Here is a 19075-nt window from a genome sequence, read left to right as displayed (position 1 = left end):
ACCACTGGATCATGAGAGACTCGAACCTAGGCCTCCTCACCCAAAAAGTTAGGAATTCCACATCTACCAGTTTCAACTGTTGATGATGCACACAGGTGGAAAATTATTCCCAGTGACCAATCTGGTTTAAAATATAGTCTACAAATAGTCTACACAATTCTGACTATAAAGGCTATCCATCAACAATGAGTAACAAATGGTCAGTAAAATCTTGGTTTGTCAAGAGATTACTTACCTCTTTGGTTGCAAAGGATTGGAGTTCAGATGTCAGCAAATTCTTTAAAAAACAGAATAGTTCCACTTAATTTTAATGGGTAGAGTTCTATAATTAAAAAAGCAAAAAAGTATGTCAAAATTGCTGGGTTGCATGATTTTTTGCACTTTGAATGGAACATTCATGTCTCAACCTACAAGTGTATCACGTAACTACTAATAATATAAGTTATGAATATAGTCTCGCACATCCAAGAACATTCAGGGTTCTCCCTTCCTGTACCATTTGTCTTTACATACAAATGAAGTGTCCAAATATACAAAAGAATTAGAGACTTCTAGAAGGTCCTCCATTGCACCATTCTGACCAGCCACAGACATAACTTCCCACTGCTGAGTTGATATGCCAACCGCATTGCGAACACACGAGCACAGCAACTACACCTTCACCTGTGCAAAATTCCAGTCAATTACCACAGACTACATGACTCATCCAGCAGACTGTGGTTTTAGTAGGAATTCTGTAAACAGGAAGGGAGCACAATTACACCAAACATTTGCATCTATGACATGCAAAGTTCATGATGGTTCTGACACGGATCCCAAATTTAGCTTGGAGGAAGGGACTGGGGACAGATGCTCCATTGACTTGTGTTAAAACATTCCAATCAAACCACCCCAGTAAAGTACTTCAGGTGGCAGGTTTCAAAAGATTAGATTGCTGACAAAACGTCCACCACTAAGAAGTGGAAAAGTGTCCAAAGCAATGTTTTTACAGTTGAGATTTTTCTTCCAGGAAAATACTCAGTAAAATAACAGGATAGAAACAAATAATAAAACAGCCAAGAATTTATTAACATGGAATACTCAAATGAATATTTACAAATATTGTTAATGCTCTTACACAATTATAGTCCAAATGACCCTAATAAAATTCAATATCCAAATGAATTAGAGTCTTGCGGCACAGCAGTGTCCATATATGTTAGACCTGAATTCAATTTGAAGGAGGAGGAGTGCCAGAACATGTCTAAGCATGTAGACTAAAATAACTACAACCAAAAAATTGCAATAAATTTGCTATTTTGGGAAGGGGCAAATAGAGATGAGCCCTTGGTTACCTCTTACTTCAAGGGAGGTAACCAAGGGTTCCTGGATTGCTTTTGCTTTGTAATAAAGCAAAGTATATTAAAAGCCAGGGGCAGCCTCCATGACTCATCCTCTCATTCAAATAGGCAGGTAAACCGATCATACTTGCCAATTGCATGGAATTTCTTTGTATTTTTGCTTGCTGAATAAACTAAGTGAGAACAAAAAATAAACCAAATATTTAGATACACGTGGCAAATTTATCCAGCTTCAGACTAACTTACTGCAGTAGTGCCTCTACACTACTATAGAGATCAGCTGGTTTTTGGTCAGCACTCATTTCACTCAGGATCTGAAGACTGTCACCAGGCTGGGGAAAGTGACACCACCTATTACAAATGCAGGGATGCCTTGGTATATAGTACTCCAGATATAGTCTCACCAGAGTAGAGTTTGCAGTATTGGTCTCCGTATTTGAAAGGTACGAGCATTCTGGCTATGGAGGGAGGGCAACAAAGACTTACCAGACCAATTCCTGGGATGCATGACTGACATACAAAGAGACTGAATTGCTTAGGATAATATTTACTGGAGTCAAGGATGAACAGATCTCAGAAACCTATAAAACCTAACAGGACTGGACAGGGTAAATATAGTATTTTTTTTCTAGTGACAACACGCTCACGCTCACTTCATAGATGTAGAGATATTGTGAAACATTTGTTTCATCACTTTTCAATCAGTATCACAAAGTAGATATTTTTGCTGAATAAATACCTGAATTGGTCACAAGCCAGGAAAAGTCAGTAATTCCAACAAACCAGCCAAACTGACTCAAAGCATGGTAAAGAGCACATGCCAACTTATAAAAATGACAACACTTCTTGCGCAATTCCTGTCATGATTCACAGTATCATAACATCCACCCAATATTACATACATTTGACTGTTTCTTTCTGGAGTCATCCGCATTTCAAAACAAACAAAACTCAACAACAATAGCAATTTTCATTTCTAATAGTCAACAGAAATTAGTTCTTTAAACTTAAGATTTGTTGGTTATCATTTGGTATTAATGATTTCTAGGCTTGCTTTTCCTCAAGTGAAGCGCTTTATCTAAGAAAGGGGCCTACCCTTTAAAGTTTATAGTATCTTTATTTTCTTTGGCAGGGATTCCATTAGTTCTCCTACTAATGAACAGTGAACAGACTAATCTAAAAAGATCCCTGGACAAGTCAATCTCCCTTCAATGTTTTGCATTAGTAACCACTAGCCCTTCGTACTACACATTTCCAAATGTAATTGATCTCATCTCTAGTTTCTTAAAATATGGATGAAATCCATCTGGTTAGTGTCTTTACCAGAAGGTTTTATTTCATGTAAAACTTATTCCCTTTTTGAGCAGATTATTTCCAATCTCTAGTCTCACATCTATCTTGCCTCTGATAAATACTTATGTAATATTTGTCATGTCATTATCATTGCAAGACTATTCCAAAATGCCCCTTCACGGCCTCATTTCCATTATGGACTTCTTCACATTTGAGCTTGTAGAAAGTCACATTTTATGCATCTGATAATTTAAAGTTCCACATTATTTAAATTCTTCAGTCTCCATCATGCTAACTACAAGTGCTCATTTTATTCACAGCATCTGTGCTTCGATGGCTCATTTTCTTTAGAAAAGCAAAATACTTTCTTTGGTCCCTGTCAAATACTTAGTTGCTTACAATGGATGTACTGCATCATTGTTTTGTTTTTCTAGAGTTGTATTCAGTCTCAAAGTCAGCCACAGTTTATTACATTAGCCTTAGTCATATTTAAAGTCCTCTATTTAAAACACACGACATGTTATGGTCACTTGTCTCAATGCTTCCTTGCATTCAGTTTTCATATACATCATAGATCCAGCAGCTAAGGGCATGAGGGATAATCACAACTTCAAACTAACTCTCCAAAAAGATGCTGACTGATGAGTACATCCAGCATTTTATTTTCAGATTCCCAACATCTGCATTGCTTTACTTGTAATAGCAAATTCTCCAAAGCCACTATTTAGGATCACAAATTCTCAATACATTTGAAAATATATTTCCCCCTTCTCAGGGTAGCTGAAGACTATCCTTACTAGGGTAATTAATCCTTTATTTTGTTCCTCTGATCCTCCTTCTTACTGACATCTGTTCTTTACAGCAAAAAAAAGTCAGACCATATAATATTTACTTTTAAAATCATGTCCTTGCAATTTTTGCTTCATCTTAGTGTATTATTGCCTCCAGGTTTTTTTTCCACAATGCATGCTGTGCCCATTAAAAGGTAAAGTTCATAGTACTTCCCTGCATTTGTTTTTAACCATCTTTTTATACTTTAACTAGTCTGATGCTCATTCCTTTCTCACTCATTCAGCCTTGTATTGCTGTTACAAACTTTACCATCTCATGTAACCTTTCCATAAAAGGACATTGGGGTCTCATTGTTTCAGTGGAACCCCTCCAATTAATGCAACTTTCTTGCCCCAAAGCCAGAGCCCCAAGATGGTGGGTAGGAGAAAAGGGTGGAGACAATGCGGTATTTATCAGGTCACTCAAGATCAATGTTTTTCTTCATAACTCAAATGTCAAATGTAACTAGTTAGCAATTAAGTGATTTTTACAGCCACTCTGATGAAAATTTTCCATCGCAAAAGATATTCCCTTAAAAAAAAAGTGTAATAAATCAGATGGTAGAAAATTATCCCTTAAACACTTGCATATGAATAACTGGCTAGTTGTCTGTAGCTTGTTAACCAAAGATCCAAATGATGATTCAGTGGTTAGAGGCAATTCATATTTTTAAAAATCAGGGTTCAGCCCTGAACACTCAGCCAGTTACAAGCTTAGGGCAATAAGGAAAAAACTATTTTTAAACATAGACATATTTTAAGCTACAAAGAGTGCCACCTGAGAAGCTATACCGTGCAGTATATGAGCAAACTGTATCAGAGTTAAGGGGACGAGAGACATTTCTGCCTTCCACTAGTAAAAAAAGTGATTGCTTTCTCTTCACAGATAACAATCAAAGTTAATATTTCAGGTCCAGTGACCTTCCTGCTCTGTTTTTATGTAAGCCTAAAAACTAACATTTATAGTGCATTTGAGATATACAAAACTAATTTACTTAGAATTATTTGTTAGCGACATGGTACTTTGCACAAATGCTACAATAAAAACTCAACTGCAAACCAATTTTCAAAACAAATTGAAATGCAGACTTTTCAAAGTTTAGTGGACATTACTAAAAAATTCAAGTATTTAGAGACTTATGGAATTCACCAGAACCTCCATTCAGTAACTGGTGCCAGTCTATCAAAAAACTTTTGAACCAAGTGCGCGCACAAACACTAACTACGTCAGCTGCCTCATTTCTAAACCCAACCAGCTCTTTAACACACTTAAATGTACTTTGATCAACCTCCTCCAATATTTGGATGGTGTCAAATGATGATTAGATTAGATTCCCTACAGTGTGGAAACAGGCCCTTCGGCCCAACATGTCCACACTGACCCTCTAAAGGGTAACCCACAGCCCGAGACACAGCCCCTAGAGGCTGGAATTGAACCTGGGACTCTGGTGCTGTGAGGCAGCAATGCTAACCACTGAGTCACTGTGCCACCCCCAATGTGCAGAAACTGCATGCCCTATCAGCATTCAATGACAGGAACAATTCTGCTAACCAAAAGCCTCTTAATATCCGAACTCAATCCAGAAAGTTTATAGAAAAACAAAGCATCTAAACAACTACATTTAAAGATATTACAGCATGCAGTTTCCTTTGCATTTGAAAGGCTACAAACAAAAACCTGCCACCTGTTTTAAACAATTAGCATAATTATACAGGATCAGAAATAACTTTGCTAGATAGAAATCAGGGACCAATTATTCCTCGACAACTCTACTCTCCATGCTGCTTTCCTTACTGGGCAAGAAAGTCTTCTTTCTCTAATAGTGATCCAAATAATCTGAAAAGCCACATTTCATGGCACCTTGTGTATATTTGGCATGTGAACAATGCAAGTACTCTTGCAATCTGATCTTGACTCGTTTTCTTACCAACATAATTACTTAATGACCAACTGTATGTCCCAACTTAGAAAAACTTGGTCAAAATGCTTTGAAGAGCAAATACAATTCAATGCCAAGACATCAGAAAGGATGTCAAAGATCTGTTACTCCATTATTGCATAAAACAGATTATACCATGTGCAGGTTCATTAGCTATTGGTATACAGTAAAAAAACGACTAGTCCATCTTGTCTGCTACACCATTCAAAGATCGTACTTATCCTTGACCAGCCCAACTTCACATTTCCACCTACTCCTACCTAGGTTAACTCCATTGCTCGGCGTTTTTCCCAGACCCTTCAAACTACTTCATAGCCCTACTACATTTTAAAATGATACCAAATACCAAGGAGTATTTACTAATGACATTAAAATTACATAAGAATCTAAGGTCTATGCACCTTTTTGCAAGCAGAAAGTTGGAGGAAACATTGCATAACTTATTACATACAATTCACAGCACGTTATTGCTTAACTAGTGAGAAACCATCTTGCAATCATGTTGGACAGTACAGCCAATATAGAGGAAACCATACGTCAACCAATTAGAGAAACAAATTAATACTGGGTTTCGAACAGAAAGTGCTGAAATGCTAATTCCTGAGAAATAATGCTTGGTTAGACAAAGAAATGAACAAAAGTCTCAATTTATTCAATGCTGAACACAACTACAATAAAAGTGCACTCCGATCCTGTGCAGACCAGCCGGCAGGGTATATGCTGACATCTTTAACCTGATCTTGCAATCTGAAGTCCCCACCTGCAAGATGGCCACCATCATGCCACTAAAGAAAACACATGTAGGTGTGCTGAACTACCACCCAGTGACTTATATCCATAATTATGCACTTCAAGAGTTTAATCACTGCTCACAACTCTAGCCTCCCTGCCTACCTCAATCCCTTGAGATCTGCCTACCAGCACAACAGGTCCATAGCAAATGCCACTTCCCTAGCACTACAGACATCCCTGGAATTTGGATAATAAGGATACCAAAGTCAAACTTTTACTTAGAGTACAACTCCATCTTAAACATAATCCCAAACAAACTAATCACCAAACTGAGACCTAGGTCTCTGCTCCACCCACTGCAACTGGATTATTTACTGTAGTCCGTGTCAGGAAGTTAAGACAGACAACACCTCCTCTATGATAATACTTCATACTGGCACCCTGCAAGACTTTGTACTCCGCTCCCTACTGTATTCCCTTTACACATGACTGTGGCACCAAGTTTCTCCTGAACACCATCTACAAGTTCACTGCTAACACCAGTATAGGCCTGATATCAAAGTGATAGGTCAGAATGCAGCATGGAGATAGAATGTTTGGTGTCGTGGTGCAAAGATAATCTCACTCAATGTCAATGAAACTAAAGAGTTGATTGACTTCAAGAAGATGGGACACACCCCCTCCCTACATCACAGCAGAAGTGGAGTGGTTCAAGAGCAGCACGTTTCCAGGAGTGACAATCAAACTGTCCTGGTCCTCCCACACAGATGCGAAAATCAAGGGACCACAACACTGGCTCTTATGCCTCAGGAGGATAAGGAAATTCGCTATATCCATAAGAACCTTCACCTTTTACAGATGCACTACCAAAAGAATTCCATCTGGATGCATATGGTTTGGTACAGCAACTACTTTCCAGGACTAAGGAACTACAGACTGGTGAACACAGCCCAGAAAATCACATAAGCCAACTTTAGATCCATGGACTCCATTTACACTTCTCTTTGGAAAGCCAGCCAAGATTTCCCCCACCCTAAATTATACTTTCTTCCAAATTGGTCAGGCAGAAGATAAGCTTTAAACACATGTACCAACAGGTTTAAGAACAGCTTCTTCCCCACTGTTATGAGCCAGCTGAATGGATCCCTCTAATTTAGAATATGATCTTTCTTTTGTGCAACTCCTGTGCAGCTGTAACCTTTTACACCTTGCTCTATTTAAACACCTGTGATTTGCCTGTACTGCATGCAAAACAAAAAAAACTTTTCACTGTACTCGTACAAAATGATAAATCAAACCAAACTTAATAGGACCCTTCGACAAAACAAAGCAATGGGAATGCTGCTGATCCAATGCATTACTCCTGTGAGGTCAAGTTTTGAAAGAGATTCTACAAATGGTCCAAGTACTGAAGGATGCTATACTAACAGATGTTTATTTTAAAATGGGGAAACAATCTAGAATTACACATTTAAAATGGGACTATTTGAATAGCGCTAAGGGCAATATTCCTGTCCCTCAAACAGTTAGGTCATTGAGGCTTCCAGGCTTCAATGTGCAAAAGAAACCTCTCAAACTACTTTAGAACTCAAAATGCAAATTAAAACATGCAAGTATAACAGGACGGTTTAGAAATAATTAAGTTATTTACTCCCCTCTTCCTCCCCTCACAAAAAAGGCTTTCCTTATGATAACCTGATCAATGCCAAAAAAATACATTCAAAAGAAGATACCCAAAATATAGCTTAAAGGCAGTATCCAAACAGGATATTTTTCTACGCCCCAGTTTTCCAGATTAAATTAAGAACTTGAAGTCATGTAGGAGATGGACCATCCTGATGTTGGATCAAATTTCTTGAGTTAGATCAATGCACATTCATGGCTAAGTTGGTGTACATCCATTTAAACTGAAAAATGCTGGAGAAATTCAGTTTCAGAAGGGTCACACTGGACTTAAAACACTGTTTACCCTTAAACACTTCAAACATCCATTGACGCCACAAGACCTACTCCATTTCGACAGCATTATCTGTTTCAGATTTCCAGTATCCACATTTTCAGTCTGCTCCGAGATAATGTAGTTGTTGCATTCTTGTGCAACCATGTGTTATAGTAAGTCACACAACAGAAATAACAGCCTATGGGAAAAACAAGGTTGGGAACACCAAGAATACCAGTAAAAATCAAAACAAAAATAGTTAGACTCTGCTATAGTTTGTTAGGCTAAGTAAATGTTAAAATGATATTTTAATGAAATAATAAGTTTAACCCTTTAAAAGGGGTTGAGTTTGCTGAGTTACAGTACTGAACTGTATTAAGACAGGGGTAGAGGGTCATCTTTAGCTCTACTTTCAGATGCAGTTCTGGATGCAGGGTTACAACAAAAGTTTAGTCCAGAAGTGTGGTCCATTGTCCTTGGACTGTTTCTTGGGCAGTGGCTTGAAGACAGTATTTGCTGCTTTGCCATCTATCATGAAGCTGTTCATATGCTGGCACATAAGACTTTCTGCCACAAACTATCTTGCTGCATTCTGCACTGTAATCATGGTCTTCCTAGAGCTGCAAACTGCTTCAACTTCCCTCAGTGTAGAAGACAAAGGGGAAGGGGAAGTTCTCGTGGTGTTGTATGCAGGACTTCACCTTCATTGCTAGCTTCAATTCCCCCACAGCAACAGTTTGTTTAGATCAGTCTCCACTACTTCAAATTCACTTGTGGTGCTCTTGCAAAGCAATGTTCTTGGATTGCTGGAAGCTCCTCGTTTTCATGCTGTATATCTCTATGACTTTATGGTTCAACACCTTGAAAATCATGAAAATCTGAGAGAAGCTTCTACCAAACCACATGCAAACAGTCCTTACAGACATCATCCCATGCTTCCACAATGAAGTCTATAGTATTTTTAATGTTAAAGCTCTTCCAAAATTGAAGAGCACTGCAGCTGAGGGGGATAATGAGGACAATCAGCTTCCTGAATGTGTGCCTTAAATCAACTTTAAAAGCTGCACTTGCACATTCATTCTATGTTCAGAGGTAGAAATAGCAGTTTAATGTTTTCAGAAAGCTCAATAGGAGGAGGATGACTTGGTGTGTTGACAGAATGAGGAGAATCTTGAAATCTAAATCTTTTCCTGCAAAAACATCCTCAAACAACAAATGTCAAAAAAAGTTTGCCTAGTCAAGCCATCTCTTATTTGACCTGAAGCAAGCACCTACAGTAGTGTTAAGGTAGCTAGGAATGGAATTGCATAACAGCCAAAGGAATTCATGTTTTGAAAAAAGTTACACCTTTAAGAATTATTCCAGTTCCTTTCTTACACAAAAAGATAAATCAATTTATACTGCCATAGATCTGTGCAATTGTTCCTAGATGTTTTACATTACAAAATGATCAGTTAAATTCAGTGGAGATTCAAGAGCTGAACAGACTTTTTCCAAAAAAAGATTCACAGAACATGTGTCACCAGCCAGGTCTGTATTTATTACCCATCCCTAATTGCCCAGAGAACAGTCAAGTCAACCACAATGCTTGGGTCTGAAGTCACATGTTGGCTAGGCATGGGTGACATTTTCTTTCCCCACAGGATATTAGTGAACCAGATGGGTTTTCCTCCTGCCAACCATCTATCAATTGTTTTAAGGGTCTAACAATCACCCTAATTCTAGATTCTTTATTGAACCCAATCTCCACAAACTGCCATGGTAGGATTCAAACTAGAGTCCCCAAAGCACTACCCAGGTTTCTGGATTAGTGGTTAGTGACAATACCACTAGATAACCTATCTGCATGGTTCTGTTCCACAAATGCTTTACCATAAGCAAAAGGAGTCAAGATCATTTCACAACCAGGAAAGAATGCGAAAAATACTTGCTTCCTTCAAGTATATGCTGCAGATTCAAATCATCTGATGAAATTTTAATTTGGAGATACCAGCCTTGGACAAGGTGTACAAAGTTAAAAATCACAACACCAGGTTATAGTCCAACAGGTTTAATTGGAAGCACACTAGCTTTTGGAGTGCTGCCCCTTCATCAGGTCACAGTGGAGGACACCATTCTAAGGCACCAAATTTATAGCAAAAATTTACAGTGTGATGTAACTGAAATTATACATTGAAAAATACCTTCATTGTCTGTTGAGTCTTTCATCTGTTCGAATACCATGATGGTTTCACTTTTCATGTGTAAATCAAAAACTTTTTTTTTTTAAAAAGTTGCATTCTCAGGTTAGCTGTCATTGCCTAGCAAACATTGTCTAGCAAAACCTGTTGGACTATAACCTGGTGCTGTATGATTTTTAACTATGAAATTAAGTTATTTATTGAGTTGATAAGTTGACTGTATCAAAGAATTTGGAAGATACTTAGTAGGCACTGGTTTTTCCAACTGAAGACAGAAACTGGATCCTCCATAAGTCAATAAAATGGTTACAAAACAAGTCAACTCACTTAAATGTTCCTTACACATGTAGATTAAATGCTACCAAAAAAAAACTATTGACTCCAAATCTACAGGGCCGCTGATAGGGTTTTTAAACTTGCAGGGGGGGGGGGGGGGAAGAGATTCAGTTATGGGGGAAATTAGAAAACCCAAATTAAAAAATGGGCGTGGTAAGAGTGCAGAACTCAGGAGCGGTTACTCAAATAGGACACTGGAAAAAAGGTTAGCAATCAAACCTGAAGCACACTGGACAAATGAATGACAGTGAAAGAGGGTCGGTTAATACAGGACTGAATGTGTTAGATCAGAATGCGCTCAGTATAACTAAAGGCAAATGAGCTCGTAGCACAGATCAAAATGGCAGGTGACACGTTAGACAGAGACATGACTGCATGGGGATCAGGATTAGGAGGTGAATATTCAAGGATATACATTCTCTTGAAAAGATAGGTAGATAGGCAAAGGCAAAGTTGCCTTTGCGTAAGAAATGGAATCAATTTAAGAAATCAAGTAGGGTTATAGATGGTGTAGAATGTGTAGAATTGAGGAACTACAAAAAAAGGTTATAAAAATGTTATGTACAGGCCTCCAAAAAGCAGTCAGGAGCTAGGGTGCAAGGTGCACTAGGAAATGGCAAAGATGTGTAGGAAAGGCAAAGTTAGTGACCGTGGAGGGATTTCGATATGCAGGTGGACTGGGATAAATCAGATTAGTGAGGGATTGCAAGAAAAGGAATTTTCTGGAATGTCTAGGATATGGCTTTTTGGAGCAGCTTGTGGTGGAGCTCATTAAATCTAGTATTGCTTGTTCCCTAATGTTATGCAATGAGGCAGACTGGATAAGGGAGCATAAGGTGAAGGAACTCTTCAGAGACAATGATTACATTTACCCTGCAATTTGAGGGGGGAGAAGATAGAATCAGAAGTAACAGTATTACAGCTGAATGAAGGCAACTACAGAATCACAAGGGAGAAACTGGTTAGAATTGACTGGGGAAGGAGTCTAGCAGGAAAGAGTGGAACAGCAATGGCAAGAATTTCTGCGAATAATTCAGGAGACAGATTCATCCAGAGGAAAAAGCAGCATGGCATAGGGAGGATGAGGCAACCATGGCCAACAAAGGAAGTCAGGGATAACGACAGCAAAAAAAAAAGCATATACAGTAATGAGACAAACAGTAGTGGGAAACCAGGAGATTGGGAAGCTTAAAGATCAGAAGCCAAAAAAAGGGGAGAAGATAGAGTGTAAGCTAGCCAGTAGAGAAAGACTAAGTTTCTTTAGATATATAAAAAGGACAAAATGAGAGGCAAGAGGACACTGGGCTCCTGGAAGATGATAGCGGAGAGAATATCAGGGAACAAGGAAATGGTTAAGGAACTGAATAATTACCTTGTGTCAGTCTTCACAGTGGAAGAACACTAGTAATATCCCAAAAATTCAAAAAAGTATGAAGGGGCAGAGGCTATCAGATACATTGAGAACACTGCTTACAGGTTCCTCTCCAACCCACTCACTGTCCTGACTTAAAATATATAGTCAATCCCTCACATCCATTGGGTTAAAATCCTGGAATTCCCTTAAAAAGCATTTATATAACCATCACCACCAACTCTGCAATGATGCCAACATCTCTCAGGGGAAATTACATGCTGATAATAAATGCGACCTTGTCATCAACACCCGCATCACATGAAAGTATATGAACCTCAACCAGTGTCAGCAGCATCTAGCATACTTAATTGGCTTCCAGCAATGAGCTACCAATGAATAGGATCCAAGTAACAAGTCAATTAATGACAAGCTGTTAAGATTCACAAAAGGCAGGCCAAAAGGAGATCATTCTCATTATGCCTAATCTTTTTAGGCCAACAATTGCTGTAACAAAATCTTGCATGATGTAATGTCTTTTGCATTTTGGAAGTAAACAGTACTAGCATAACTAAACAGCACATATGCAAGCTACTGGGATTTGCTTTGTAGCCTGTTTATAAATACCACCTATAGTACTGGAGAAATGATACAGCGCACAGTTAGGCAAATCTAACTACAAGCTTACTGGACTCATTCACCATTCCTACCTAGATGCACCACAGCATGATTTGGCAAGTGCTCTTCTGAAGATCACAAGAAACTACAGTCAGGAACACATGCACATCATGCAAACCAACCTTCCATATGTTCACTTCATCTATACTTCTCCCTGCCTCAGGAATGCAACAAACAAGAACCCTCCCACCCCAGTTATAGTTTTCCATCATCAGAAAATATAAAATTTGAATACATGAATAGATTTAAGGACAGCTGCTTCCCCAGTTAATACTTTTGAACACCTCTATGTTAACTCTGATCTCTGCACCTGTAAACTGTATTATGCACTGTTCTATTATCCTGATGAGGTTTGTATGGTATAATCTGCTTGTATAGCATGATATCTCAGTACATGACAATTACTTATGGGCAGCACAGTGGCTCAATGGTTAGCACAGCTGCCTCAGGGTCCCAGGTTCGAATCCAGACTTTGGCTGGATGGCGTTTGCACATTTTCCCAGTGTCTGGGTGGGCTTCCTCCCACGATCCAAAGATGTGCAGGTCAGGTGAATTGGCCATGCTAAATTGCCCATAGCGTTGGGTGCATTAGTCAGCGGGAAATAGATCTGGGTGGGTTACTTTTCAGAGGGTCAGTGTGGACTGGTTGGGCTGAAGGGCCTGTTTCCACACTATAGGGAATCAACTAATCACCAAGAGTCATCTCATGCTGATATATTAGATACCAGGTAGAACCACAACACATACCCAGCAACTCAAATCAACAAATATGGCTCTTCAATACAGCTGAAGCACTGCTTTAAAACATCCCAGGTGCAGTCAATGGAAAGCATGTAGCTGCTGCTGGAGGCTCTTGTGGTGCAGTGGTAGTGCCTCTGCTTCTGAGCTAGGAGGCCTGGGCTCAAGTTCCACTTATGTTTATATCTCTGAACACGGATTAGAAAATACCTGCAGGAGCTGATGACTAGATTTTAATAATCTGAAGCCCCTTGAAAATATTGTGCAGCAGAATACCTGCAATTGCACTAAGCACTTGATGTGCAAGGGGAAAATCTTTCATCACTTAAAATTCCCAAAAATCTTAGTATTTCTAAAACATCTGACAGTAATTCAAATGCTACATTGATCAAGGATTTGAAAATCCAAGACAGAGCTTTGAGATTTTAGTTGGAAGCACACAAAACACAAGTATTATCAGACAATCATACTTTTCTGGATCTACTGAGGTATTACCTTGTACAAATAGGTTTTGCATCTTCCAGCTAAAAGAAATTTTGCAGGAGTAACTTTCCAATAAAGCTTGGATATTATTGACGCAGTTACTACACAGTACTTGCAGAAAGTTTCAGCTGTGAAGCGCTCCCAAGTATGCAAAAGATATCCAAATACAACTTTTCTAATGCTATTCAGGTTACTGCAGCTCAAGTTAGCAAGTTAATATATACTTCTACTTAACTCCTGTCCCCATCCCCAGAAAGATTACCTATTGCTTCTAAATGGCGGATTTAAATTTAGTGAACAGAAAATACCAACTATATTACAAGCAATCCTTCAGTACACACCATGCAAACACAAGTGGATTGAATGCATAGTCAGGAGTGGGGCTGAAGCAAAGCTTCCAGGGTAAATTCCAATAGGGAAGCTTTTCAAGAAAGTTGCATTGCTGTTCTAGTCACATCACACACTGCTGGCATGGCCTAGGAATCTGCGCTCATAATACAGCATTATAAAGAATTGAGCATTATATGAAAAGCTTGTGTACCCCTGGGATTGGTTCCAGTCAGTATTGATATTTAGGTGTATTAATGGTGCCTATGGCACTGCTGTCAACAAGTGGTAAGATTTTTCCTACTGCCTTACTACTAGAAGTTCAATTGATGTGGGTTATCTGGTAAGCAGAAGATTTCATAAATATGCTATTGGCCTATTAATAAAGTCAGGAACATATGCAAGCCTATGATGGATAAGGAAATGATGCACTTGCATCACTTTTCAGTGGAGGAAGAGGATAACACAGTGGTACAAGAGAACCCAAAAATAGTCACAGGGAGGGACCCTGTGGACCTACATAAGGAAATGGCAATGGAGGAAATAATGGAGGGCGATCCTTCAAAGCTGGAAGGTTTCCAATTTAGGATATTAAAAGTAACAAGATGATACTTTTAAAGTCTAGCTTTCTAAAATTCACTAGATTTAGGAACCTCACCCTTGGATTAAGAATTTGTATATGTCACTATCTTTTAGGGAGAAAGGCAGGAGAAACCAAGTATCGAATTAACTGCAGAGAAACTACTGGAATCTCCGAAAACAAACTGGATCCAGTGGATCAAAGAGAAATAGCATGGATTTGTGAAGGGCTGTAAATAGGCTGATGACATAATGAACGATTCTTTTGAGCTAGTCATAAGCATGGAGGGAAAGTGGAAGTATTTTATAAAAATGTTGTACAAGTTCTTCTAGAGAAATTATTACACACAATTAGTAACATTAAAAAAGGTGCACAGAACTGGAACTCTTTCACTATTACAATTCAAGTCATCAAAAAGAGAGATAGATAAATAGATAGATAGAAAGAACAGTACAGCATATAACAGGCCCTTCAGCCCACAATGTTGTGCCGACCATGGATCCTCATGCAAGATAAACCTAATGTACGAACCCTCAAATTTCTGTGACCATATGCATATGCAGCAGTCTCAAATACCCCCAATCACCTCGCTTCACCAAAAAAAAGTGTAAAGAACCCACCTCTGACATCTCCTCTATACTTTCCGCCAAACAGCTTAAAACTATGACCCCCTCATGTTAACAATTTCTGCCCTGGGAAAAAGTCTCTGGCTATCAACTTTATCTACGCCTCTCATTATCTTTATAATCAAATTTTTTTCCACGATCAGAGATGCAACAGGTGATGCTCTGAAGGATGTGAAGGTTTCAGCTTGAAGTTTAAAAAAAAAGATAAAATGAAGGAATTATATCCAAATGTAAAGTCAACTGTATAAAAGGTAAAACTGAAATCAAACTAGGTATATCATTTGGCTGTGTGCATATACAGCCGTAAAATCACAACTCAAAAAAAAGGTGCAAGAGCAGATGTAAGCCATTTCAGACCATCAGGCAGAAGTGGGTACTGCAGATGCTGGAGATCAGTCAAGATTACAGTGGTGCTGGTAAAACACTGGTCAGGCAGCATCAGAGCAGAAAAAACAGAAAACGACATTTTGGGCAAAAGCCCTCCATCAGGGATTTCAGACCATCAGTTTGCTCCACCATTCAATCAGTTTACAGAACAAATCAGATGATGGAGGAAGAGGCCATCAACTACAGATGGAAGGCCATTAGATATGTACAAGATAAGGAACCAGAAATAGGCCACTCAACCCATTAACAAAGGAGATCATGGCTGATCTGATCACTCATTTCCACTTACCTGGCTGTCCCACAACCCTCTTTTTCCATTAATAAAAGGAAATAGAGGTTTTTAAATATACTTAACCACCCAGCCTCTACAGAGAATTCCAGACTCACTCCCTCAAATAATTCAAAATTATATACTCTGGTCTTGGACTGTCCCACAAGGGAGAAACAACTTTTTTTGCATCTGGCATTAAGGTCATGACTGATCTGTTTTGAATTCTATATTTCCATCTACCCCGAAAAACCTTCAGTTCTTTTACCAAAAGAATATCCAGATAGTCTTAATAAACCCCTTCCACCATTTGAGTGTTAGTTTCAAACAAAACCATCCCTCACTTGACTCCTGTGGAAAGTTGTTGAATCTTTGGGGGTGGGGGAGGGGGGGGGGTTGGAAAACACCGAGGAGCAGGAGAATCAGCGTTTTGTGCAAAAGCACTTCAGAAACAGTTCCTGATTAAGGGCTTTTGCCCAAATGTCGACTCTCCAGTACTTGGAATGGCGTCTGACCTGTGCTTTTCCAGCACCTCAACTCTAATCTCCAGCATCTGCAGTCCTCCCTCTCGTCCAGTGGAAAGAAGCCCAATTCCATTCAAAATCTCAATATAATAGCATAATTCTCAAATGAATTGATAATAGCACAAGAGGAGAAAAGACCTTTTAAAAAAAGTTTAACTACTAATCCAATTACTCGCCACAAAAAAAACGAAACCTTTCAATCACATTCTAAGTGAGACAAATGAGTGAGGTGACAATAGGACAAGACAACAGGAAGCAATTTAAAATGATATACTGAACAAAATTGTCAGATCTAAACCTCATACTAGTAAAATCATTGAGACTAATGCTCAGGAGGTTCAAGCTGCTACCCATCCTTAAAGTAAAAATCACCCTGTAATTACTGCAAGAGTTAGGGTACTTTCACCAACCAGCACTGATAAGCTTTGTGGAAGAAAGCTAGAGGGACATTAAAAACAGAGGTTGGAAAGGATACAAGAGAGGATACAATTCAACTAATGAACTTATAGAGTCAGTCTCATCCTGGAAACAAACCCTTCAGTCCAACTCATCCATCAGATACTCTAATCGGACCAAGTCCTACTTGCCAGCATTTCCTCCAAATATCCCTCTAAACCCTTCCTATTCATATACCCATCTATATGCCTTTTAAAAAATGTTTAACTGCACTTATCTCTACCACTTCCTCTGACTGCTCACTCCATACACACACCACCATCTGTGTGATAAAGCCACCCCTCAGGTCCTTTTTGTATCTTTCTCCGCTCACTTTAAACCTATGCCCTCTAGTTTTGGACTCCACCACTCTAGGAAGAGAGTTTAGCTATTCACCCTATTTATGCCCCTCATGATTTTACAAACCTCTCAGCCTCCCATGCTCCAGGGAGGACAGTCCCAGCCTCTCCCTGTAACTCAAACCCTACAGTCACTTCTTTATATAGAAGTCTTCCATCAGTAACAATCATGACAATTCCATACATAATTCAACTGTTACATTTACTGCCTTCCCCACATATTGGGTATTATCTCATCTGGTAACTTAAGGCTTTGTGAGATTCCAAGGTATTCACAAATTTACAGCTTTACATCTGAAAAATTAAAACTCATTGCCACCCATTATCTACAGCATCCCACTACACAAAGTTAGAACAAAGTTACTGTTTCTAAAACACTGCATTCCTTCAAAGCCAGATGGAAATTAAAATTGCTATCTCAGATTCAGAATTTTACAACATTTTACAGAAGAGATAAGTTTGTTAATACTGCAAAATTGATACAACTTTAACATTTTCCAGAGGGCAGATAATTAAGTTGCCAATTCCCATTTTTTATTATATTCAGTGTCCAAGATGCTATTTTAGGTCAAATTACAGTATATATTTTGTTGTATTTTGGAAATGCTTGGAAAGCTTGATAAACTTACTGTCATAGAAGTTTTGCAGATAATGCACACAACCAATACTTTAGCATTTTCAACATGGTTCCTGTCAATTTGATAGAATTCATTGTACAGAACCCAACTTTCTGACAGTTTCGGGCTTCAAAACAACTTCAGGAAATTACAGAAGCAATCCCTCACTGTAATCATTAGTGAAAGAGGGCATAATTATTTATTATGATTCCTCCATGCCCAGATACAGTTATCGAAAAAAAGGAGGTGCATTCTAGTAGTTGCGAAACCCTTCTTAGAGTTTGTAATAAAATGAGAAAACCTAAATCACTTAACTACTTTACAGATGACCCATTCTTAGCTTCTTGCGAAATATATCACAGGCCAGGAATGATACCAAACAATGGCAAACAGTTAGAGCTAAACCTACTCCCATCAATAGTGCTACTTGTAACATGGATCATCCAAGAGGTAGGCCATATTATTTTAAGTACATTTACTTTAAATGCGCATTTTTAATGCTGAACAACAAAAAAAACCCAGGATGCAGGTTCTGCCACAAAAGTGTCACATAGGAAATGTTTATCTGACATTGCTGGTTTTAGTGTTAACATTTGTTGCTATGCCATTGATGACGATTGCAGACATGATGATTTGGCTTACCAAAGTCACTATTTTTCAATTGTTGGTTCACATCTCCCAGTTACAAATGTAAGTTCTTAGGATCTTATGTCACAATTGCAACTTTCGTTGACTTTATCAGCCTACAACTCTTCAATGTTACACAGCACAGAACACACCCGCAGTCCAACCAGTCTAAAACACAATCAAAAACAGTGAAGTATTTGGTCTGTGTTTTTCTGTAGATGCTGTTATGAAGCTCCCATCTATCCAACCCAAACTTTGGGTCTGCTATGGAGATGACACCTTAGTCATCAGAAAACAGAACAAATTAGAGGAAAAATATACCATCAATTTCCTGACAGGCATAAAATTCACAAGAGGAGAATGACAACAAACTCTAGCCGCAGACATGACAGTTGAACATACAGTTAAGAGCTTCAAAACAGCTTCTACAGAACATACGGACCAAACATTTAACTTCAGAAGCAATCATCCCAACACCCACAAGT

General features: G+C 38.7%; 1 protein-coding gene across 2 annotated transcripts in view; it reads right to left on the bottom strand.

Moving 5' to 3' along the window:
- Positions 1–19075, bottom strand: part of rap1aa (RAP1A, member of RAS oncogene family a) — a 126711-nt gene that overhangs the window by 94374 nt on the left and 13262 nt on the right. The window contains exon 2 of one of the 2 annotated variants that reach the window (XM_087973446.1): positions 236–322. The exons of the other annotated variant lie outside the window; for it this stretch is intronic. The gene's annotated coding sequence lies outside the window, so the exon portion shown is untranslated. The remainder of the gene's footprint in view (positions 1–235; positions 323–19075) is intronic. 2 annotated transcript variants of the gene reach the window in all.

This window comes from Chiloscyllium plagiosum, unplaced genomic scaffold (assembly GCF_037043375.1).
Source record: "Chiloscyllium plagiosum isolate Xiang-an unplaced genomic scaffold, Cpla_swu_hap1 HiC_scaffold_26, whole genome shotgun sequence".
NCBI lineage: Eukaryota > Metazoa > Chordata > Chondrichthyes > Orectolobiformes > Hemiscylliidae > Chiloscyllium > Chiloscyllium plagiosum.
Note: the sequence above shows the minus strand (reverse complement) of the source record. Positions and strands in the feature narration are given on the sequence as shown.